We start from the raw sequence: 24,241 nt of genomic DNA, 5'->3' as shown, positions 1-24,241 counted from the left end.
TATCATATAAGAATCCACATTGAAATAATTGAGAAATAAGTGTTGGGTATATCATGAATGCATGAAATAGAATTAAATGTCAAAGTTTCATATACATATTAATTTTAACGTTAATGCTAAATATTTATTAGTATTTACCAACTAATTTTACTGATATGCATTGCCTGTTAATCATCAAAGCACCACGTTATGCAACTTTTCACCATTTCAACTGTTTTTGTCTTTTCTATGTCCTTAATTTAAAAATGATTTAATATATTTAATTTGTATTATTGTTTTGGACTTTTAATAAGTTAAAATATGAATAAGCTTTTTAAATCACTTCTTGAAACAATTAATTTTGCAGATCATTTTTTGTCTTCTTTAATCAAAGTGCATATTATATCCATGAACTATCGTATGTTTTCTATCAATATATAATTATTTTAAAAGTATTTCCAATAAATTTGGAAAATGTATATTTCCAACAAATTTTCTAGTAATTTCTATATTACATGGTATATTCCAGAATGGCAATGGAATAATTGAACTATGGAATGTTTAAACTAGGAGGAACTTGGGTATAGTTTCACCACTTAAGGGTAAAAGTGAGGCCAGGAGAGACGAGATGACTAGGACTCACTTTACTCAGTGAGTTGGACTACGGATGCTTTCTGATTTCTAATTCTGTGCTCTTCCGCCCGGCTTCTTATATCCTGATATCACAAACATTTAAAAGAAAGAAAGAGAGAGAAAAGAAGGAAGGAATAGAAGGAGAAAAGAAAGAAAGAAATTGTATTCACCAAGAATAAAAATGTTGCCCAGTAATACGGTTGCAGAATTGAAAGATTAGATGAAATGTGTTTGATATTCAGCCAAAGTATTTAACATATCATAAAATTCCATAAATAATCAGTTATATGGAAGACATTAAGGACTATGAAATGTACGCCAGAGGTAGGCTGTAGAACCTAACAAAGAATAGATAATGGGTCCTCAGCACAGATTAGTGACTCAGGTCGAGCAAAAGCCAATTAAGGCTAAATTTCAAGAATAGTTTTAAAACTAGTTAACCCTGACAAGTAGGGGACTGTTTCAATGTATGAAACTCACTCATGTTGGCGTAGGCCTTTATTAAACCTTTATTAAAAGGTTATAGGACTGTTTTATAGAAGCCAAAGCTAGAAAGGTAACCAAGCCCCTTGTAGGATTAGAACCCATCTAAAAGCTATCAAGAATGAAGACAATATTATATTATTACCTCTTCTTTCGTGGAGTTAGTAGATTCTCATTTTGTGTCTCTTTGGATATCAGTTTCATGCTCTTTTTTTGTAAGAAAATTGGCCCTCCTATTTCAAGATCCAGTAAATAGAGACTGGAATCAATGTGCCCCAAATCAAAATTCCTCAGAGATAACCTGTTCTTCCATCTTGGAGGTGGGTGGTGAAAAGCAATGTAGGGGCAGGACCTTCTGCCCCCTCAACAGCAATTACGGAAGGAGACCCTCTTGAATGACATCATCAGGAGATTCTCAAAGAGTGTAACAGGGTGCAGAGAGCGAGCTTTGGCAAAGACACATGTGACTTCCTTAACGGTGAGTATCCCTTGGAAAGAAGGAAACTACAGGCAACAGAAAAAGTAAGAAAGCATAGAAAATAAACTGAGGCAGAGTAGAAGGGAGAAATCCACATTAGCCTCTTGAAGGATTGTTGACCTGTTCCAGTCCTTAGTTTGCAACCGCAGCGAGCTTTGCTTCAGGACCCCTCAGTGAGCCCAAGGAAAGTACAGATGGGCTGATGACCAGAGCTTGCTTATCCTCTTTACTCTCTGGATCTGCTTCACCTGATCCTGGTCACCCTTTTTAGAATTCCTGCTCAGCAACTTACTGCTAAGTCTACTTCTTGCCTTCCTGTGGACCTAGGACATTGATATTATCTGCAACAACTGCCATTTAAACAGACATAACCTTGGAGATAATCTAACCAATCCTGATATGCTGAAACAATATGTGTTTTCACATGGGAGAGGCCTTGATTTGAATCCTTAATTATTGCTGAAAAGCCTTCTAACCAAAATCAATTCACTTATCCTGACTCGTGGTTTCTCAAAATAATAATGATTTTCTCAATGAGTTTTTGCCTAAAAATATAGGATAAATTAAGTAATAATAATAACTCAAAACAACAACTGGATTTCTGGTCTATATCTCCTTTCCTAAACTCTGATCATAACTTGTACAGCAAGTCATGAATTTTGGGTCCCTTAATTTAATACATGTACCTTTATTGAGTACCTAAATATGCAAAGCATTAGCCTAGAAACTTCATGGAAAACAAAATTTACCAATCACAGTAACCTGCCCAAAAGGAAATTACAAAGTTAAAATGGACAATACATAAAAAGAAGAAAGGAAGAAGGAAGGAAAGAAGGAGGGAATGAAGGAAGGAAGGAGGGAAAGAGGGAGGTAGGGAGGGAAGGAGGGAGAAGAAAGGAAGGAAAGAAGGAAGGGAGGGATAGAGGGAGGGAGGGAAAGGAGAGAGAAAAGAAAGACAGAAAGACTTGAAAATTGTCTACTGTGCACTAAGCTTTTTAGATACATAATCATACTCTTCACAAGCAGTGTTTTAGGTAGGCATTGTTGTTCTCATTTTATGAATAAGTGAACAGAGGCTCAGAAGGATTAAGTGACTCTGGGGAAATATTTTTAAAATTGTTCAGATAATGTGCTGTGATGTGATTACAGTAGAAAAACATTGCTTTTAACTCTGTAGCTGAGGACTTTGTGAAGCAGATGAAATCCGAGCCCTCTATACTGGGTGGGATTTAGGCACTGGTAGAAATACCAGCATGAGCCAGGGATCTGACAGCAGAAAGAACATAGCCATGTCTGAGACTAGCAAACAGCTAGATCAGTTCATAATATTATACATAAAGGGGAGAAGTCTTGGGAATAAGGTTGGGGCCAGATGACGGAGAACCTGAATGCCCAGCTAATGTGTTATCAAATTACTGTGGGTAGCAGAGAACCACTGAAGTTGAGTAAAAAAAAAAAAAAAAAAATACCCTCAGATCTTTGGCCAGAAGCAATAACTGAGAAAAACTGGCATGGGGAGCATATGACAATTATCAGGGCAGGAGGCAACAGGGAGTTTGATTTAGAATTTCAGCCACAAAATTGGACAAATCATCAAGGTAAGAAAGAAAATTTACAGAGGTAGAATCAACAGATCTTCATAATCTTTAAATATATTTTTTAAATTTTAACTATTTTTATTTATTTATTTTTTTAAACAAGGAGTTTAGTTTTATTTTCTCTGTGCATCTGCAAAATACTCAGGACAAACATAAAAAAGTAATACCTCCAGTGGAAAAAGTTACATTAAAAAGGGAAATGGGGTGGGGTGCTGAAAGAGACTAGTGCCTTAGCCCCCGGGAGCTATAGCATCTCTGATTGGTCCAAGGAGAAAAAGCCAAAGATGTAATGAATTTCAGGAACAAGAGACTGTAACAGTAGCTGAGAGCGAATAAGGAATCAGATCCTTTTCTCTTCTACTCCCTGGGCTTTCTGTTTAACAGGAAGCTAATTTTGCAACTTTTTATACTAACAAAAATGAAGCATATTGTTTTCATAAACCTTTGTAAAATCTGCTGCATTCTCTGACATATTTGCAAATAATGCCACATTCTGCATACAGTTTATGTGCAACATGCTTCACATTACTAACAGAGAGACATCACTAAAATAATATTCTATAACAAAATTATGAAGGTCATTCCTTAAAATACTATTTTAGAAATGAAAATACATTTGTTGACAAGTGTTAATAATTTGATACTTACACATTAGACACACATATATTTTTACCCGCTAACAATCTGGATTTTATTATTCATCCTCAAGACATTTAGAACAGTGGCTGTCAACACCAGCTGCACATTAGAATCACCTGCAGAGCTTTAAAGAAGGCTGTTGCCTGAGTCCTCACCTGAGTTCTGCTATAAATGACCTAGGAGCAGTTTGGGAATTGTGTATGTGTGTTTCATAAGGCTCTCTAGATGATTTTAATGCAAAACCCATGGTTGAGGACCACTCAGCAGTAAGAAAAATGATTGATTATGTTAGAGATATTTAAGTAGTTTATCTTGCCATCCAAAAGATTATTAGCTACATTTATATAATTTGTACACATAAGATCCCAAACTAGTCTTGCCCTAACATTTAATATGAGAAAGGCTGTATCAAGAAGGAGAGCTTGGTGGGCTGAGTGGTCAGAATAGAGGGAATAAATGAACAACAAGTTGCGAAGTAGGCTGACTTCTGAAACATTTTGCTTATTCTTTCCTCCTGACTCAGCAGCAACCTCTGGACTATTACAGCAGTGAAAGCTCTCCTTCAGTCACTCACTCTGCAAACACTCATCTGCTGGCTGGCTGACCCCATCATGAATATCCCCAGTTCCTGTACTCAGCCTTCCAGTGGCACCTGTGACTGGGTGCAAAATCCAAGATAAGGCTTTTGGTCACATTGAAACTCATAGAAACTGAGAGGGGAGAGCTAGCACACTGGCCCTTATTCTTCATGTTTGCAGGAATGCTGAATGATCTGCTTATTCCCAAATCTCTTCTCTTCTCTGTCATACAATGAATAAGGTGCTAATTAGCTCCATGGCTTAAGGCATTGTCAACAGAAATCCCACATTAAATGTGCCTGTTGCCTAGGCAGAGTTAAACATTTCTTTCTATTGCTCATAATTGAAGAGAAAACTGCTACCCTTTCTACAGCAGGCAGGACTGTGAGGGAATTGGACAAGGAACAAGCCATGGGGAATATTTAGTGTGTACAGCAGTAAGATGACCTCTAGCTGTTCTGCATTGCTCACTACTGTTCCATTAATAAGGTTTTTTTCAAGGTTGGCTCTGGTCTTCGTTCATTTTATTACTTTTCCATGGAGTCCTCCTAAATGTTTCAACTATAATTCTATCCATTCCTCAAAGCTTAGTTAAAATACAGTTTTACTCATCTCACCATACCAATCAATCTTTCTCTACTCTCTCAGCTTTGGAATTAGATATCTTTGCACTTGTCATTCTTCCTTTACCAGACTTAAGCATCCAAAGAGAATTTGTCTTTGTCCAGTGTATATACAACATGGCACCAATTGCCATCCAGTGCACATAACAGGTATTCAATAAATGAATTAAGTATTATAGATCACTCTAAATCTCATCAAAGAATTCATGAACAACTGGAATTATTTCAGTATTTAAATAACTAATAAGTTTTGACATGAGAGAGGTGAAAGGCTCAATAGTCTCCCCTGGAATGGATAATTAAAGAGGTATTTAATTATTCAACATAAATAATGGACTTGTATCTGAAACAAACATGAATATTCTCAACTAACTTTATCTTATGGGATTACAGTTGTTTTTTTCCAACCCTTTAATAGTAGCATATGTTCTTTCCTGAAACACTATTTAAATAAGCTTGCTTTATGCAAGTCCCAGAAGTCATTCCTTGTAATTGTACCACTGAAATCACTATAATTCTTGGTTTAAAGAAGTTAATATATTTTCTGCCAGAGTGACAAGAGGGTCATCACTTACCTCTGAGTTCTACATGTGGCACATTCAAGAATGACTTCTCCACCTCCAAGGACTGACAAGCTGTATGTTTATTTATGAGACCTTAATCCGAACTATTCTTATTTCCTGATTTCTAGGGGAGTAGCTACAAGGAAGAGTTTTTAATTACCAAAGTCCTCAACAGTTCTAAGTTACTTAAGAGTCATCGTAACATTGCTTTCATTGCAACCCATGGGGTTTTAGCCTATTTAAAATTGCTTTGCTTTTACGTCATAAACCTTGTTTGACCCAAATCAACTTGTTTCAGTTGGTAAGTTTCACAAAATTTGAAGAAGTATTTGAACAATTTTTATTTCCACACTCCTTTGAGGTTTTTCTACCCTATAAGTACCTAGCAGAGAGCCTTTCAGATATCCAGTACTCAGGATACTTGGAGAAGTAACAAATGAATGAGGGAATGGTGTTTACATTTTGCCAGTAGAAGTAATTGAGATCAGCATTTGAGATATGTTGGCATTTAGTTCAGAAAAATGTAAACATGATGGAATTTTCAGCTAAAAAACTTCCTTTGAAATCTAAATATCTTATAAATAAGATATGCCCTTGCCTTTGTTACTAGGCATCTTTTGATATGCATGTCCAAATCTTTCAACTAAATTATAAATTACAGAGGAGTCTGAGCGTGGTGGCTCACACCTATGATCTCAGCACTTTGGGAGGCCGAGGCAGGCAGATAGCCTGAGTTCAGGGGTTAGAGACTACCCTGCACAACATGGTGAAACCCCATCTCCACTAAAATACAAAAAATTAGCTGGGCATGGTGGTGCGTGCCTGTAGTCCCAGCTACTCAGGAGGCTGAGGCATGAGAATCACTTGAGCCTGAAAGGTGGAGGTTGCAGTGAGCCAAGATTGCACCACTGCACTACAGCCTGGGAGACAGAGCGAGGCTCCGTCTCAAAAAAAAAAAAAAAAATACAGAGGAATTATGCTTATTGCTCAGCACAGAACCTAGCACCTAGCAGATGTTCTATAAATTTGTATGATTGATCTATCTCTACATTGTGCAATATTTCGCCTTCAGACTTGTGTCTTCACCATTATATAGTCTCCTTCCAGATAGGACCAGCTGGATTGGAATTTAGTGTCCAAGATCAGATTGAGCCATTTATGCAAACATAATGTCAAGACCAGCCCTTGGAAAATTGCAAAGTGGCAAGGAATATCCTTATTGATGCTTTTCTTCACAATTTTCTTCTTCTCCATCAGGTAATCATTGATCCTCTACTTGCTTTAGAAAACGATCTGATTTACTCAATACAAAGACATATTAAAAAACAAAAGCAAATTTACATAAATGGGACTGCATCAAACTAAAAGCTTACATCTGCACAACAACGAAGATAATCGACAGAATGAAGAAACGACCTATAAAATAAAAATATTTGCATCTGATATGAATATTTTCATCTGATATAAAATTAATATTCAAAATACAGAACTCAAGAGCAAGAAAATAAATCACCCAATTTCAAAAAAGGTAAAGGATCTGAATAGACATTTCTTAAAAGGCATACAGATGGCCAATAAGTATATGAAAAAGTGGTCAACATCACTAATCATGGGGAAATGCAAATCAAACCACAGTATCATCTCACACCTGTTAGAATGGCTATCATCAAGAAGAAAAAAGGTAATAAATATTGGGGAGGATATGAAGAAGAGGGAACCTAAACACTGTCGGTAGGAATGTAAATTAATACAAGCACTATTCAAAGGTGTTACCATTTTAGCAAGTCGCTACTGCAGCAAAACTAACAACTGTAAAGTCTATTGGAGGACTATGAGCAGCCCTACAGGGAAAAAAGGAAAGCTACATTGGTACATTCCCCACTGATCCCAGGCAAAGTGTGAACTCTATTGAATTGATTTTGCTTGGAAGAAATACGAGAAAGGTTTCCCCAGAACACCTTTGAAAGCAGGTGCCTTATAAATGGAAACAAAGAAATCACTTAACAGAAAATTTGTTTGTTTCAACAGACAGGTTGTGAGGCTGCTTCTTGCTGTGTAGATCACAATGGTGACCAAGTGCTGGCTGTGAATGGGCCACACGGCACTCATTATTCACCAACAAGATTAAAGAAATAGTGACTATGAAATTCTTATTTCAAACTCTAATTTTCTAGGATTATCAAGGAAGGTCAGCATTTTACAAACACTTTATTTTCTTACATTCACTTTTAATCGTGACCAGTCAAGATAATGTGCATGAGATATCTGTTTCTGTGTGTTAGAGACAGAATGTTTGTTCTTAGGTACTGCAAGGAAAAATTAGCATTCAGACAAAAAGTTTTTTTTAGCAAGGCAATTTTACTTCTACAGAAAGGGTACTGCTCATCAGCTATCTTGCTATGAGAGTATACTGAACAAAAGAAAGGCAGGAATATTTATTTTTTATGCACTGGGTCTTTACTGCTGTGTCTGAGCTTTATTGGTTGGAGCTGGACTTTACGGCTTAACTTAAACTTGATTGGCTAATAATTTAAAACTTTTTTGAATAGGTAAAGGCAATGGAGAACAAAAGGAAATGACAAAGTTGCTTGTGAAAGGACTTAGAAAAGTAGTAACATTTCTAAATAAGGAAGGGGCATAGGCTGTGAGCTGGGACATGCCTGTAAGCATGTCTAGTACAAGTATCTTTTTACTTTCTATGCTGTGTAACAAATTATCCCCAAACATAGCATCTTAAAACAACAAATGTATCTTACTTCACACAGTTTATAAGGATCAAGAATTCAGGAGAGCTTGGGGTCTCTCAAGAGGTTGCATTCAATCTGCCAGCTGGGGCTGCTGTCACTGCAAGGCTCACCTGGAGCTAGAGAATTGCTTCTCAAGTCACTCACATGATTGTTGGCTTGCCTCAGTTCCTCACTGGCCATTGGCTGGAGGCTTCCATACCTTACCATGTGGTCTTTTTCCATAGGCTGCTTGAGTGTCTTTGAGAGCTGGCAGCTAGCTGCCTCCAGAGTGAGTAATCAGAGAAAAAGAAACGATATCGAAGACAGAGCCACAGTTTTTATGACCTAACCTCCAAAGTGGCACATCATAACTCTTCCTGAATTTTCTTGGCCATGGAGGTCAACCCTGGTACAATGTGGAAGGAGATGACACAAAAATCTGAATACCAGAGGGTGCAGCTCACTGAAAGCCATCTTGGAAGTTGGCTACCAAAAAAGATTTCTTTAGATGCCAATTTTCTATGATATAGCTAAAGAATACAATGGATAGTTTATTGCTTCTTCCAAGTAGCAGATCCTAACTTTTTTGCAGATGGAGTGGAGGAGTAATATAGGTTCCTTTTAAGTCTCTAATGAAAGCTCTGAATATCCTTCCCAAGAGAATGTTCAGCTGACCTCTGTATCAGTAGGTTCTTCATCCACAATTTAACCAACTGGGGATTAAAAATATTCCACAAAAATAACAATACAACAACAAAAATCATCATCATCATTATTTTTATAACGATACACATAACATTTGCATTTTATTAGTTATTAGAGGTAATCTAGAGAAAATGTAAAGTGTATGGAAGGATATAGGTTATATATTAACACTATACCATTTTATGTAAGGAACTTGAGCATCCACTGAGTTTTGTATCTGCACTATTGGTATTCGGCTCCTGGAATCAATCCCCCACAGATTCCAAGGGATGACTGTACAAATGAGTCATTGTAATTTTGCACCTAATTTCCTAGAGTCCAAGCATTCCCTAAAGATTTTATAATAACTTTAGGTTCAGAAACACTATCCTTAACAGTTACCTTCATCTTGCAATCACTAAGCACAAGGACATAGCTGCCATTGGGAACTTATAGTAGGATATACAAATACTTATTTAATCAAATCACAGTTGACATTTTTATTTAACCAGAAATTCAAAGAGTTCTGAATAGAACATGACTGTTTTCTAAGCCAAACTTGCAAAGAAATTCCTGTGTGGGAAACTCAAATGCTTATTTAAGTTGCAGTCTTTGAGAGATAAAGAAGTCCTAGGGGTGCTATCTCTATACATGCCGGTAAAAAAGTCCTTTGCCTTTCAAGGCAAAGTAAAGGGAGATTAAGGAATTTTGCTATGCAGAACCCCTATGAACAAAAATGTGGTGTTTCACCATAGTTTGACAATATATGACAGCTATCTATGTTAAAAACTGTGGTCAATAAAGTTGACCACTAAATTGATATTTTTATAAGACCTCTTCCCATTCTTTCTTTTTTTAGGTTTACATTTTGAAATCTAGACCTTAAACCACTGTCTTAGTCCATTTTCTGTTGCTATAACAGAATACTATAGATTGAGTAATTTACAAAGAAAAGAAGTTTATTTGGCTTATTGCTTTGGAGACTGGGAAGCCCAAGAGCATGATATCAGCACCTGGCAAAGGCATGGCAGAAAGTGTCCTATGGTAAGAGCACATGAAATGGGGAGAGCTTGCTTTTTATACCAAAGCCACTCCTGCAATTGCTAACTCACTCCCATGATAACAGCATTAATCTATTCACTGCAGAAGAACTCTTATGACCCAATTACCTCTTAAAAGTTCCACTCTCTCAACATTGCTACATTGGGGATTAAGTTTCTAATACAGAAATTTGGAAAGATATATTCAAACCATAACAACCATGGACACTCTCCTCCAGCCTGCTGGCTACACGTACTGAGTTATTATCTTTCTTTTCTACTAAATGTAATCTTTTTTTAAAAGCCCACAGCACCTGGTATTCCCAGGTGGTCTCCCATCCAAGTACTAACCAGGCCCGACCCTGCTTAGCTTCTGAGATCAGGTAAGATCGGGCGTGTTCAGGGTGGTATGGCTGTAGACTGAATGTAACCTTTAAGCAAGTTTCTCAAACATGACATTCCTCTTCCAACTGATCATTTAGAATGTTCAGTAGATTCTATATTCTAGTATCATTTAGTGGAAGACTTTCAGCACAGAGTGAAAGTTTATAATAATTAGGACTATGTTCCCTTCTTATGCATTCTCAGAGCATTCTATGACATACATGTCATAGCATCCTATGACACACACATACATACATACACACATGTGTATATATGTATATATAATTATATATACAAGTACTATGCTAGTACTATATATATACTAATACATAGACAATTTGTATGAAATGAATTATATAACATTCTAAACCAATAATTATTATTCCATAGTTCTATATGGAAGAAAATACAAACATGATTCTTACAGGGCTGAAGTAAAATAGTAAGAGATCATGGACTGACTCGGAAAGTCGGGCTTTGATAGTTCTTAGCTGTGCAAACTAGGCTTGTTCTCTGAGTCTGTTTCCTCATCAGTTTCCCTATACAAAATGGCATAATACATTACATGACCACTTTTTAGAATTTTGGGGGGTCCAATGGGACAACTAATGTGGAAAATAAATTGTAAACCACAAAAAACTAAACTCCTAATGTGTTATCATTAGTATTAAATGCACTGTTTAGTTGAAAGAGGTGCTATATAACAAGATAAATGGGTGACTTTTGTGTTTAAAAAGTGTCACTCAGAAATCTATGCTTACTGGTTGGTAGGTGTCAGAAAAAGATACTTTCGCATGGTAAATAAACAGCCATTTCTATTCAGAAGGCTGAATTCTGTGTCCTCTGTCATTATAAAATCAGTTATTAATCTTGACAAGTACAGAAGGTACTTTGCAGAAAATAGACATGACAAGGTCCCTAAGTACTAGGTTTGCCTCTAAACAGAGATAGAAGACTTGGCCTCAATAATAAAGTTCACCCATGTCCCTTGAAGTATGGCTGAGCATTTCTATCTTTTTCAACCCAAACTCTGAAAGTTTGGAAGTCTGTGAATACTGAATAAAAGGCAACTAGGTAAACTCATGAGTTTGTCTCTAGACATGACGGTAAAAATGTGGGTATTCTCATGCATCACAGCCCCTTATCATAAATGGCAACAGCTTATATAGACACTTTGTGGGATGTAGTAACATCGACAAAAATAGAACTTACATTTCTAGCCTTAAAACAATAAAAAGTAACTGATCTTTTATACCACAGAATCAACTGTCAGCAAATCACAAGCTGAATTATGTGATAACACACTGATTATTTGGTAAGTGTGCTGTTTTTATTCACTCTAACCAAGTACAAAGATCTTGTTCAAATTCCCATCTCAATGTGATAAGAGGACTCAGCAAATAATTAAACATAGAGCAAACAAAAAACTTCATAAATCTCTTTAAGAAGCAACATTTCATCTTGTTCCCAAAATGATCTGCCCACCTCAGCCTCCCAAAGTGCTGGGATTACAGGTGTGAGCCACTGCACTTGGCCACCATTGGGATTTTGATAAGGATTGTATTGAATCTTTGGGTAGTATGGACATCTTAACAGTATTAAGTCTTCCCATCCATAAACACAATATGTCTTTATATTTGTTTGCATCTTCTTTAATTTCTTTCATTAACGTTTTGTAGTTTTCAGTCTTCCACCTTCTTGGTTATGTTTATCCCTAAATATTGTATTTTTTGATGCAAGTGTTGATAAAAATTTTTTCTTAATTTCATTTTCAGATAGTTCATTATTAGTTTACAGATAGAACAGTGAGTTTAACACATTGATTTCATATTCTGCAACTTTACTGAATTTGCTTGTTTCAACAGATCTCTCTAGATTCTTTAAGAGGGTTGTCTACATATAAGATCATGTAATCTGCCAAGAGAGATAGTTTTACTTTCTTCTTTCTGATTTGGATCTTTTGCTTCTTTTTCTTGATTAACTCCTTTTATTAGGACTTCCTTTACTGTGTTGAACAGAAGTGGTAAAAATGGTTGTCCTTGCCTTGTTTGTTTCAGACCTCATAGGAAAAGCTTTCAGCTTTTCATTATCGAGTATACTGTTAGCTGTGGACTTGTTGAATATGGCCTTTGTAGGTAAATTCTTTCTATATCTACTGTGTTTGAGAGTTTTTGTTGTGAAAAGGTATTGAATTTTGTCAAATATTTTTTCCGCATCAGTTAAGAAGATCATGTTATTTTTAATCCTTCCATTAATGTGATGTATTACATTAATTGCTTTGAGCATGATGAACTATCTTTGCCTTCCAGGGATAAATCTCACTTGATGATTGCATATCATCCTTTTAATATGCTGCTGAATTTAATTTTCTAGTGTTTTGTTGAGGATTTTTGCATCTATATTCATCAGCAATATTTATCAGTAATTTTCTTTCTTTGAGTGTCTTTTTCTTGCTTTGGTATTAAGGTAACACTGGCATTGTAAAATGAATTTGGAACTGTTCCCTCTTCTTCAGTTTTTTGTAAGAGTTTAAGAAGTACTGGTGTTAATTCTTCTTTAAATGTTTGGTAAAATTTACCAATGAACCATCTATTCTGGGTTTACTTTGTTGAGAGGTTTTTAATTACTGATTTCAATCTCATTTGTTATTGGTCTATTAAGGTTTTCTATTTCTTCCTGATTCAGTCTTTGGAGGTTGTATATTTCTAGGAATTTATCTATTTCTTCTAGGTTTTCCAGTTTGTTGGTATATAATTATTCATAATAGTCCCTTATGATCCATTTTATTTCTGTAGCATCAGTTGTACAATCTCTTTCATTTGTGATTTTATTTATTTGAGTTTTCTCTCTTATTTTCTTAGTCTTGGCAATAATTTCTTAGATATGACATCAAAATCACAAATGACAAAAGCAAAACTATACGAGTGGGACTATATCAAACTAAAATGCATCCCGGAAGCAAAGAAAACATAATACAGTGAAAAGATGATCCATGGAATAGGAGAAAATATGTGTAAACCATACATCTGATAAGAGTTTGATATCCAAAATATATTAGTAACTCAACTCAATACCAAGAAAACACATAACCCTATTAAAATATTGACAAAGGATCTGAATAGACATTTTTTAATAGAAGATATGCAAATGGCTAACAAGCATTTGCATGTTAAAAAATGTTGAACATCACTAATCATCAGGGAAATGCAAATCGAAACCACAACAGCACCTCACATCTATTAGAATAGTTGTTATCAAAAAGACAAAAGAAACCAAGTGTTAGCAAGGATGTAAAGAAAAGAGAACACTTGCACACTGTTGTTAAAAAAATTAGGACAGTCATTATGGAAAACTGTATGAAGCTTCCTCAAAAAATTAAAAATAGAATTACCATATGATCTAAAATTTTCACTTCTGGGCATATATCCAAAGGAAATGAAATCTGTATGTTGAAGAGATATTTGCATTCCATGTTCACTGCAGTATTATTCACAATAGCCAAGATATAGTATCAAACTACGTGTTCATTGACAGAAAAATGGATAAAGAAAATGGAGTGGTTGTGTGTATATTATTCAGCCTTTAAAAATAAGTTAATCCTGCTATATGCAACATGTTTGAACCTAGAGGACACAAAGCTAAGTGAAATAAGCTAGTTATAGGAAAAAAAAATGGCTGATTCCACTTCATAAGAAATTAAAATAGTTAAACTCATAGAAACAGGGTAAAATGGTAGTTGCCAGGGTCTGAGGAGGGGGAAATGAGGTATCGCTGTTCAGTAAGTATAAAGTTTCAGTTATGTAAGATGAATAAGTCCTAGAGATTGTCAATACATATTGTGTCTGTACTTAACAATACTGTATTGTCTATTTAAATTATTTTGAGATTGTAGATCTCATTTAAGTGTTCTTACCATAATAAAAAGTAAATAAAAGCATTACAGCAGGTCAAAAATAACACTAAAATTTATTTCAATAATAAATTCTAGTAAAATGTATTTGGCATTTTAATAAGTGAAACAATACTTTTTTTTCAAAAAGACAATGCTTCCCATGGCATCATGAGATCAAACATGAGATCATATCAGGAGATATTCTGGGGTTGCATTTATATGTATCACATGGTGAGCTCAATACCAGGGTTTGGTAAGTTAATTGAAATGCATCAAAAATTTTATTAACTTATTGAAGAATAATATGTATATAAAAATTGCACATATCATAAATGTAAACCTCAATACATTTTTATAGAGTACACCAGATAACCAGCACCCAGATCAAAAATCAGCATATTATTATCATCCCAGAAGTCCCCTATGTGCCTTCTTCTAGGCAGTAGCTCTCCTACTCCATAAGGGTAACAACTATTCCGATTTCTAACACCAAAACAATACTTTTGCCTGTTTTTGCACTTCGTTAAAATGGAATCATATAGTATGCATTCTTTTGTGCCTGGAAACTTTATGTTGAGAGATTAATTAACCTTTTCAAATGTAGTTGCAACTACATACTATCCATTCATTATCATAGCTTATTAGTATTACAGTTGCATTCTTAGATTCTTGTGAATATATTATAATTTATTAATTGGTTCTTTCTTTGATGGGCAATTGGGTACTTTCCAGCTTTTGTCTGTTACAAGTAGTATTACCATGAAACATTCTGGTACAGTCTTTTATGAAAAGTTGAATGCAATTCTGTTTGAGATATATCTAAAAGTAGAACTGCTGGGTCATAGGTTATATATTTGTTCAGCTTTAGTAGATACTGCCAAACAGTTTTTCAAGCCAATTACCAACACACACTATCACAGGAAGTGATTCAGGGTTCTGGTTGCTCCACATTCTTGCCAACACTAGGCATTGTCTATTTTTTTTTTTATTTTAGCAATTCTTGTGATATGTACTAGTATTGAATTATGGGTTTGGTTTTCCTCAGTGATTAGACTGAGCCCCTTTTTTACATGTTTATTGACCATCTGGATATCTTCTTTTGTGAAGAACCTGTTTAAGTCTTTTGCTCATTTTCCTGATAGGATGTGTGTCTCATGCTTATTGATTTGTACTAGTTCTTCATACATTCTGCACTCAAGTGTGGAGTGAGTTTTGTATTCTTAAATCATTCATATGAGATGATATGGCTCCATTACATGAATGTATTAACAACAAAATATAAGTATTTGAAATTCACTTGACAGATATTTATCAAGCATCCACTATATATGCCAGACACTGTACTAGGCTTTGTGGAAATGAGTTATAAGCCTTGACTTAATTAATAAATTACAGGATAGTAACTGCAGAGATTCAGGTAGAATAAATTTTCACATTTCCTCTATCTCAACACACAAGCTTATATAATTTCAGAGGCCTTTGAGTTCTAAAGCTCTAAAAACCAGCCCAAGAATTAAGGTGTGTTCTTGAACCTAGTCCAATCGTTCATACAGCTTTTAATTAAATGAATCAAATTATTGGAAAGCTTTGTTATTAGATGTTGTGCTTTGGCTTGCTGCCCTAGTATTCTGGATGTTTCACAGTCTCTTATCAATGACAAGGTAATAAAAGAATGAGGACCTTGTGTGGTCTAACCAGTCAGTTTAGGTACCAGGGTTGCAGAAGCAAAGCCAGAAGTGGAAATGTGTCTAAAAACCCAAGGGCAGAAGTACACTCCTCAGAGATACAAGGGAAAGAGGCCAGGAAGAACTTTCTGTCTGGAACCTGCGGTAGCCACAGGATAGAACCACAGTAATTGTTGCTACTACCACTTTCTCTGGCCCCTGCTGCCTTCTAAGCCCAGGTAGCTCAGGCCTCACTACCCAGTTTGTTTATCCTGTTTAAATGTCCTTTATTAGTCTCTGCTGAAGCTCAATCAGTGCCCAATTTTCACTAGTACTAAAGAAAGAGAAAATATATCTGGTTGTTAAATCCAAGTGACTCATATCTTTTTTTGACTCATCTTTGAGAGCTTCCCCTAGAGTAAGCTTTCCTCCAGAAGTCCCAGTTACAAGCTAACATGAAACTTTACTCATAAATTCTTCAGGTACATATATATTCCTACATAATAAAAACAATACTAAACTATATTCATTTCTTCATATAAAGCCATACTCTATCATATAAAACATATCACTTCTGGGTTATCACTAGTATAATACAAAATCAGTTAAAATATTTAAAACATTCTTTTTTCATTATAAAAGTATCATTCTGAAACACTTGAAAAATAAAAGTATAGAGAGGTATAAAAAAAAATCACCCATAGTCTAACCTGCTCTAGTTTCTGTTCATATTTTGGCACAATTTCAACTGTTTTTTCTATGTATGCTTTTAAGATGTCATTTATTCCAATGTTTGTGCTGTTTTTCAAATTAAATTTATGTCATTAGCATTTTTTCATGTTTAAAAAGTTCTTAGTAAACCTAGCTAATGATGTTTATATAATATACCATGAAAGAGAGGTGTCATAATTTAACTATGCTCCTACCTTTGGAATTTAGAAATTTTTTAATTTCTTTTAACACAATAAATACTACTGAAGCAAAGACTTTTGTGCAGCCGAAGCTATTTTTAAATTATGGATTGATTTACTAAATATATTAATAGAATTAAAATGTAGTATAGAAACATTTTTAAAGACACCATATTTACAAAATACTTTCCAACAAAGTGTTTCTTAATTTTATAAGAATGTCTGTTTTGCATTGGGTAATGCTCATGAAGGTGAAGCAAATCTTTCTGAATATGTTTAAACCATTGTTGATAGATAAAAATGCTAATTGCTTTTACCTATTTTTATTTCCTTTGGTTTTTAGCAAAGCAGATTATTTTAAATTACCTATTAGCCACATGAATTTTCTTATTTCACTTATACATCAATTCATTCAAATATTTATTGAACAACTACTAAGTACCACACAGTGTTCTAGGTATTAGCAAATTATCAGTGAACAAAGCAGGGAAATTCCCTGTACTTATGAAGCTAGAGGGAAGATGCAGTCTATAAACAAACTACTGTGAAATGTGTCAGGTGGTAAGTTCTACAAGAAGAAAATAAAGTAGGTAAAGATTTAGAGAATGAAAAGGATGCTATTTTAGACAAACGTCAAGGAAGACCTCTCCCTAATCAAATATCACTTAAGGAGAAATATTGTAAATATTCTGTTTATTTCCTCCTCCAATTCATTTAAAGGAGTCTGTTCTTTTAAAATTGTAATCCAAAAAAGATAGCCAACATTTACAGTATTCGGATCTAACAAAAACTAACTTATTAAACTTCCTAGGTTTCATTTTCTCTCTTCTCAAATAGTATAATTATTTTAACTAATGGTGGTCCAAACCTACACAGTTAGCTTTTCCCTATAAATACTAATGTGATATTCAAATACAAAGAGAAAAATGAACCATTATTTCTTTTCTTTTCTTTTTTCTTTCTTTCTCTCTCTCTCTTTCTCTTTTTCACTCCCCTTCATCTCTTTCTTTCCTCTAGTATGGATGGTAAGCTTGTGCTGGAATATCCTATATCCTATTTCCCATGGAAAAAAATGGTGCTAATTAATAGTACCAAATTCATAAGGGTTATTGTGAGGATTGCATGAGTTAATTGCATGCTTAGCTTGGTACCTAATACATACTAAGTACAGTCATGTGTCACTTAACAATTAAAATATGTTCTAAGATATCCATCATAGTGATTATGTTGTTGTGTCAACCTCACAGAGTATACCTACACAAACTTAGATGGTGTAACCTAATACACACCCACCTAACTATATCAGATAGCCTGTTGCTCCTAGGCTATAAACCTGTACACTATGTTACTGTACCAAATACTGTAGGCAAGCATAACACTATGGTAAGTATTTGTGTATCTAAACATATTAAAAAATAGAAAATATTCAGTAAAAATGTGGTAAAACATAAAAAACAATATACCTACAGAAAACACTTACCATGAATGGAGGCTACAAGACTGGAAGTTGCTCTGGGTGAGTGAATGAGTGGTGAGCGTGCCTGGCCATTACTGTCCACTAATGTAGACTTTATAAACACTGTGCACTTAAGCTATGCTAAATTTATTTTTTTAATTCTTTATTCAATAATAACCTTATTTGACTTTAACATGTTTACTTTATAAATGTGTTAATTTTTTAAGCTTTTTGACTTTTTTTAATTTTTGACTTTTTGTAATAACCCTCAGCTTAAGGCACAAACACATTTTACAACTCTAGAATATTGTCTTTCTTTATATCCTTATTCTATCAGTTTTTTTCTAGCTTTTAACTTTTTAAACTTTTCTATTAAAAACTAAAACAAAAACACACACATTAGCCTAGGCCTACACAGAATCAAAATCATCAACATCACTGTCTTCTACCTCCACATCCTCTCCCACTGGGAGGTCTTTGGAGGCAAGAATACACATGGAGCTGTCGTCTTTTATGATAACAATGCCTTCTTCTGAAACACCTCCTGAAGGAACTCATTCCTTAGGCTGTTTTACAGTTAACCTTTTTTTTTGTAAGTAGGAGTACACTCTAAAACAATGATTAAAAAGTATAGTATAGCAAATACATAAATCAGTAACATATTTATTAAGTTCTTTTCAGTAACACTTATTATATAATCATTAATAATTGTCATTAAGTATTGTGTACTATACATAACTGTTTGTGCTATCCTTTTATACCATCGGCAGTGCAGGAGATTTGTTTATGCCAGCATCACCACAAACACGAGAAATATGTTATGCTACAACTTTCTGATGGTTATGATATCACCAGGCAATAGGAATTTTTTGACTCCACTGTAATCCTATGAGACCACGATGGTATGCCATCCCTCACTAACCAAAAGGTTACATGGTGAATGACTGTACTAAATAAAACTTTCAATATTTTCACTATTAACATAATCATCACCATATAATATTCAATCGTGCAAAGCCGCCCAGACTTGATTCTCGCCTTCCTCTTGCATTGATTTCTTGCAAATCAAGAAATGAGATGTCAGGAGAATTTGATTATGATTTTGGCTGCCATTTAAAATTATAGCTGTGTATATATCCAGTCTACTTCCAAATTTCTTTGTGTAAATGAGCATCATTTGAAAAGTTCAAGATTTACAGTTGACTCTTAAACAACATGAGCTTGAACTGCACAGGCCCATGTGTATGCAGATTTTCTTCAGCCTCTGCCACCCCTAAGACAGCAAAACTGACCTGACCTCTTCTTCCTAGTTCTCAGCCTATTCAATGTGAAGATGAAGAGGATGAAGGCCTTTATGATGATCCACTTCCACTTAATGAAGAATAAATATGTATTTTCTCTTTCTTATGATTTTCTTAATAACATTTTCTTTTTTCTAGCTTACTTTATTGTAAGAATACAATATATAACACATATAATATAAAAACTATGTTTTATTTGACTTTGGTCAACAGTAGGCTATTAGTAGTTAACTTTGGGAGAAGTCAAATATTATAGATTTTCAACTGTACCGGGGTTGGTACCACTAACTTCCATGTTGTTCAGGGGTCAATTCTATATTGAATTTAGTCTTTCCCTATTTTGTAGTCCTCTGATAAGCCATGCAAACTTGCTGGGAATCCAGAATTAATCAAATATAGAGCTCTGTGTGTTGCAGGAACTTTTATTTTATTTTATTTTATTTTATTTATTTATTTTTTTTTTTTTGAGACGGAGTTTCGCTCTTGTTCCCCAGGCTGGAGTGCAATGGCACGATCTTGGCTCACCACAACCTCCGCCTCCTGGGTTCAGGCAATTCTCCTGCCTCAGCCTCCCGAGTAGCTGGGACTACAGGCGTGCGCCACCATGCCCAGCTAATTTTTTGTATTTTTAGTAGAGATGGGGTTTCACCATGTTGACCAGGATGGTCTCGATCTCTTGACCTCGTGATCCACCCACTTCGGCCTCCCAAAGTGCTGGGATTACAGGCGTGAGCCACCACGCCCGGCTGCAGGAACTTTTAATTATCTCACACAAAAACACTAACAAAAAAAAATTAAGTGAAAAAAAAATAACTGGACCAGAAAATAACTGAACCAGAGTGGGAGAAACGCATATCATTTATTTATTCAAGTATTTATTGAGTTGCTTTCCTTATTATCCCTTCATTTCTAAATCATCAAATCTTATTGCTTTGTCTCACAGAAAATCTCTTTGACAGGAAATGTAAATTTTCAAATCTGCTGTTTCCTCACTACTTTCACTATTATGGCTCTATTGACTCTTACTTTTAAAAATATACAACAGATGTAACTAGAAATGTTTCTTCTCTCATCTTTTTCCTAGTATTCCTGTTTTCCTTTCCACTCTATGTCCTAAATATGGACATTGCCTGTCTTACTGTTTGCCCTAAACGTGGGCGTTTATAAAAGTCACTACCTTATAAAAGACTGACTTAAAATTTTTCTATATCATTTTTTAAATACGAGGAAAACATCTTAAATCTGTAAGTCAATAAAAACACTTCAAAGCAAAGACCAGGTAACATTAGCAAACAACATTCATCATGACATACTTGGCACAAAAGATTTTCTTAATGAATTATCCATCAAGATGCCAAATAAATTAATTGACATAGAATTTTCTAAAAGAAAGTAAAAGGAGAAGGACTTAGTTAAGTACCCTGGATGCTAAAGGAAATCAATAGGCACTGAGAGAAGGGCTACAATAATTCTCATGGCTCTTTTCCACTTTCTAGTGGCCATAAATCTAGTATTTTGTTGTCTCTACCTCATATGCTTTAATTATGCTTCTGAGAAAGTAGATTGCATAAGTTGACTTCAGATCCATTTTGGCTTTTGAGTTCCAAATGGGAATTTATATTAATAAAACAATCTGCAATATTACATTATATCAACTTTATCACCCAAGTTCCCCTTCTTCCTCACCCTCCAGAAGTAATACAGAAACTAATAATCTGGCCACTGAGAGTTTGGACTCTATAAAAGGAGAACTGATTGTACCACTTACTTTCAGATGTTGTTGAGTATGAAACAACACACTCAAGTGAAACATTTCACTTGAAAATGCTATCTTCCTACTCTTCAACTGCCCCCCCTAATGGCAAGAGGTATGAATAACAGCCATATTCTGGATCCCGTAGTTGAAGAAACCAAATAATAGTTTTTCACATCTTTGCAAACTTGTAGCCTTATGATTGAAACATGCATATTGTCCCCTTACCTTCAAGTCCTGCACTTCACTTATTTACAGTGCCTGAATTCATGCCACTTTCAAGCTTTTTAATTTGTTTCTAATGACAACATTTTGTCCTTATAGATGAAGAACTATGGTGAAGTTTACTGAGATAACAAAGGCTTAGCACATCCTCATTCTATTTAGCATTAGAGAAGACCACAAAAATCATCCACCTTCCACTATCTCTGCTTCACAGAGGAGAAAACTGAGATGCAATGAGGTAAAATGATTTTTCTAGAAATCACATACATCTCTAGTGGTAGAACCTTATCTTCGAGAAAGATGCTTATTCTTCAGACTGCTGCACCCACCCCCAAAAGCATCGACCTACCACCATTTTCTGATAATTAAATTCTTCCAATATTTTACTGTTAACAAGAGGAAAGTGATAGTATGCTCTTTAATAAGCTTAAGGGAAAACAGTGGGGATGGGTGCCTTTTGAAAAGTTAGAACCTTGAGTTAGAAAACTCAGAATATATACCCAACAAAATTAAGTATATTATTGTAAAAGGGATGTCAGCAAAATAGATTTATCTAGCATACCCCATATATGGAAGATTAGTATAGTGAGTAAAATTGTGAATGCTTTCCAGAGCCCAGGGTTTGGTGTCCATAACTAAAATTGACCATGTTTCTTGTAAACGTTGTCCCTATTCTTCCATGTCAACTAAGAGTTGGGCTCTTTCTGTCTCAGCAGCTGAGACAAATTATATTGCATCTCTAAGGGGGTTGGGATTTGCTTTGCTTTGAGCCATTTGCTTTGTTGTTGCATCATTTGGGTTGTTTGGGGGTTTTGTGTATTTCTTTTATTCTTGGTAGTAATATTTGATCTACAAAATCCAGACTTACCTCCCAATTCTAAAAGGCAGTGTTAGTCACAGTGTGGCCTTCAGACCATTTACACCAGAATCACCTGGGGAGCTTGTTTAACTGTGCCAATTCCTGGAGCCCTTCCCAGATATCCTAAATCAAAAGTCTCTTGGGATAAACTTCAAGAATATGTACTTTAAGCAATCATTCCTAATAATGTTAATGCACATTAAATTATAAGACTCTCTGCCAGGAAGAAAAAAAAAGATTCTACCCAACCACAAATGGCAAAGGAAGAAATTAATTTTCCCTTATCCCAGAAAGCCCAACTCTTGGCACCCCTTTTACCTGATACCACAGACTTAGTTTGCAGAACTCCTTAAATTAATGAGAGGTTTCATTAGCAGAATTTAAAATGTTTTGTTCCTAGTCCCTGTCCTGAGAACACATTACACAGAAACACAAACAGATGGTTTTCAGTTATCTGTTTTTTAAACAATCTAAGTTAATTGAAAAGCACAATGTGTTGTTATCAAATAACTGCTGTACCAAAACCCTACCAAACTAAAATTCAAGGTTATTTTGAGGGAAGGAAAAAGAGGTATGTGGGCTTATGCATCTCTTTTTAATTGAAAGCCTGGGCTAACTCCTGAGCTAGTTATGTTGTTTCATAAACTGCTTTGGTCAGGTACTATAAAACAGAAGTGCATTTCCTCTTTCCCTTTCTCATTGTCATTCTCTCTCCACTTTTTCCATTTCTATCCCTATTTTCTTGCCTATTTATTACTCTATATCTTTACCTCTTGAGAAATTTCTTGAATCCATTTTTACATATTTTTTTCCACTGGGTAGGTTTAGCTCTACACCATTCACTTCCACTGTGCAACTTGGTTTCCAGAGCAGCCTTTCCACACTTATTTTATCTTTCATCTTTCTAATAGGAAATCTGGTTTTACATTTACCCAAATGCACAGGCACTTGTGAGTCTGATCCTACAGACAGCAAAGGTAGACTGACAAGTAACTGGCTGATTCCAAATTATACCATATCTATTCTCTTCAATGATTATAATACTGTGCTCATCACTTCAGGGATGCACAAGTCTCAGTTGTAGCACTGCTCTGGAAACTAGTTAACCATATTGAAACTTCTTTATGGGGTGTGCCCTTAAGCAGCACTGTCAAGTCTGTACGCTTATTTCCTCCAACCTTTCATATAAGGAGGCACTGTTTTTCACCATTCCCAACCTCCCCTACCACACCAAGTCTTGAGTAAAGCAAGAAAGGGGCAAGATTTGGAAAGCAAATATTGGCTTTGAATAGAAAATAATAAACCTGGCCCACTAGCCCCAGGACATCCCCATTGCTTTGCTGGAAATCTGTGCACACCACAAAGGAGGTGATGATATTGGAGAGGAAAGAATTCCAGCAGAAACCATCTGGTAATGCCTGATATATCAATTGGGGATTCTTTTCTTTTCTTTTTTTTCCATTTATTTTATTGCATTTTAGGTTTTGGGGTACATGTGAAGAACATGCAAGATTGTTGCATAGGTACACATGTGGCAGTGTGATTTGCTGCCTTCCTCCCCATCACCTACATCTGGCATCTCTCCCCTTGCTATCTCTCCCCAGCTCCCCACCCCCCACCATCCCTCCCCTATTTCCCCCCAACTGACCCCAGTGTGTAGTGCTCCCCTCCCTGTGTCCATGTGTTCTCATTGTTCAACACCCACCTATGAGTGAGAACATGCGGTGTTTGATCTTCTGCTCTTCTGTCAGTTTGCTGAGAATGATGGTTTC

General features: G+C 35.3%; 1 protein-coding gene and 1 non-coding gene across 5 annotated transcripts in view; both read right to left on the bottom strand.

The window, feature by feature from the left end:
• Window positions 1-24,241, bottom strand: part of PDE4D (phosphodiesterase 4D) — a 1,549,195-nt gene that overhangs the window by 1,175,038 nt on the left and 349,916 nt on the right. The window lies entirely within an intron of this gene.
• LOC116554592 lies at window positions 10,327-10,445 on the bottom strand. Its single transcript, XR_004270242.1, has one exon. It is a non-coding gene; the product is annotated as a 5S ribosomal RNA (ribosomal RNA).

Source organism: Sapajus apella, unplaced genomic scaffold (assembly GCF_009761245.1).
Source record: "Sapajus apella isolate SASKATOON/1434 unplaced genomic scaffold, GSC_monkey_1.0 scaffold1, whole genome shotgun sequence".
In the NCBI taxonomy this organism is placed as follows: Eukaryota; Metazoa; Chordata; class Mammalia; order Primates; family Cebidae; genus Sapajus; species Sapajus apella.
This window is presented reverse-complemented; position numbering and strand designations above follow the sequence as displayed.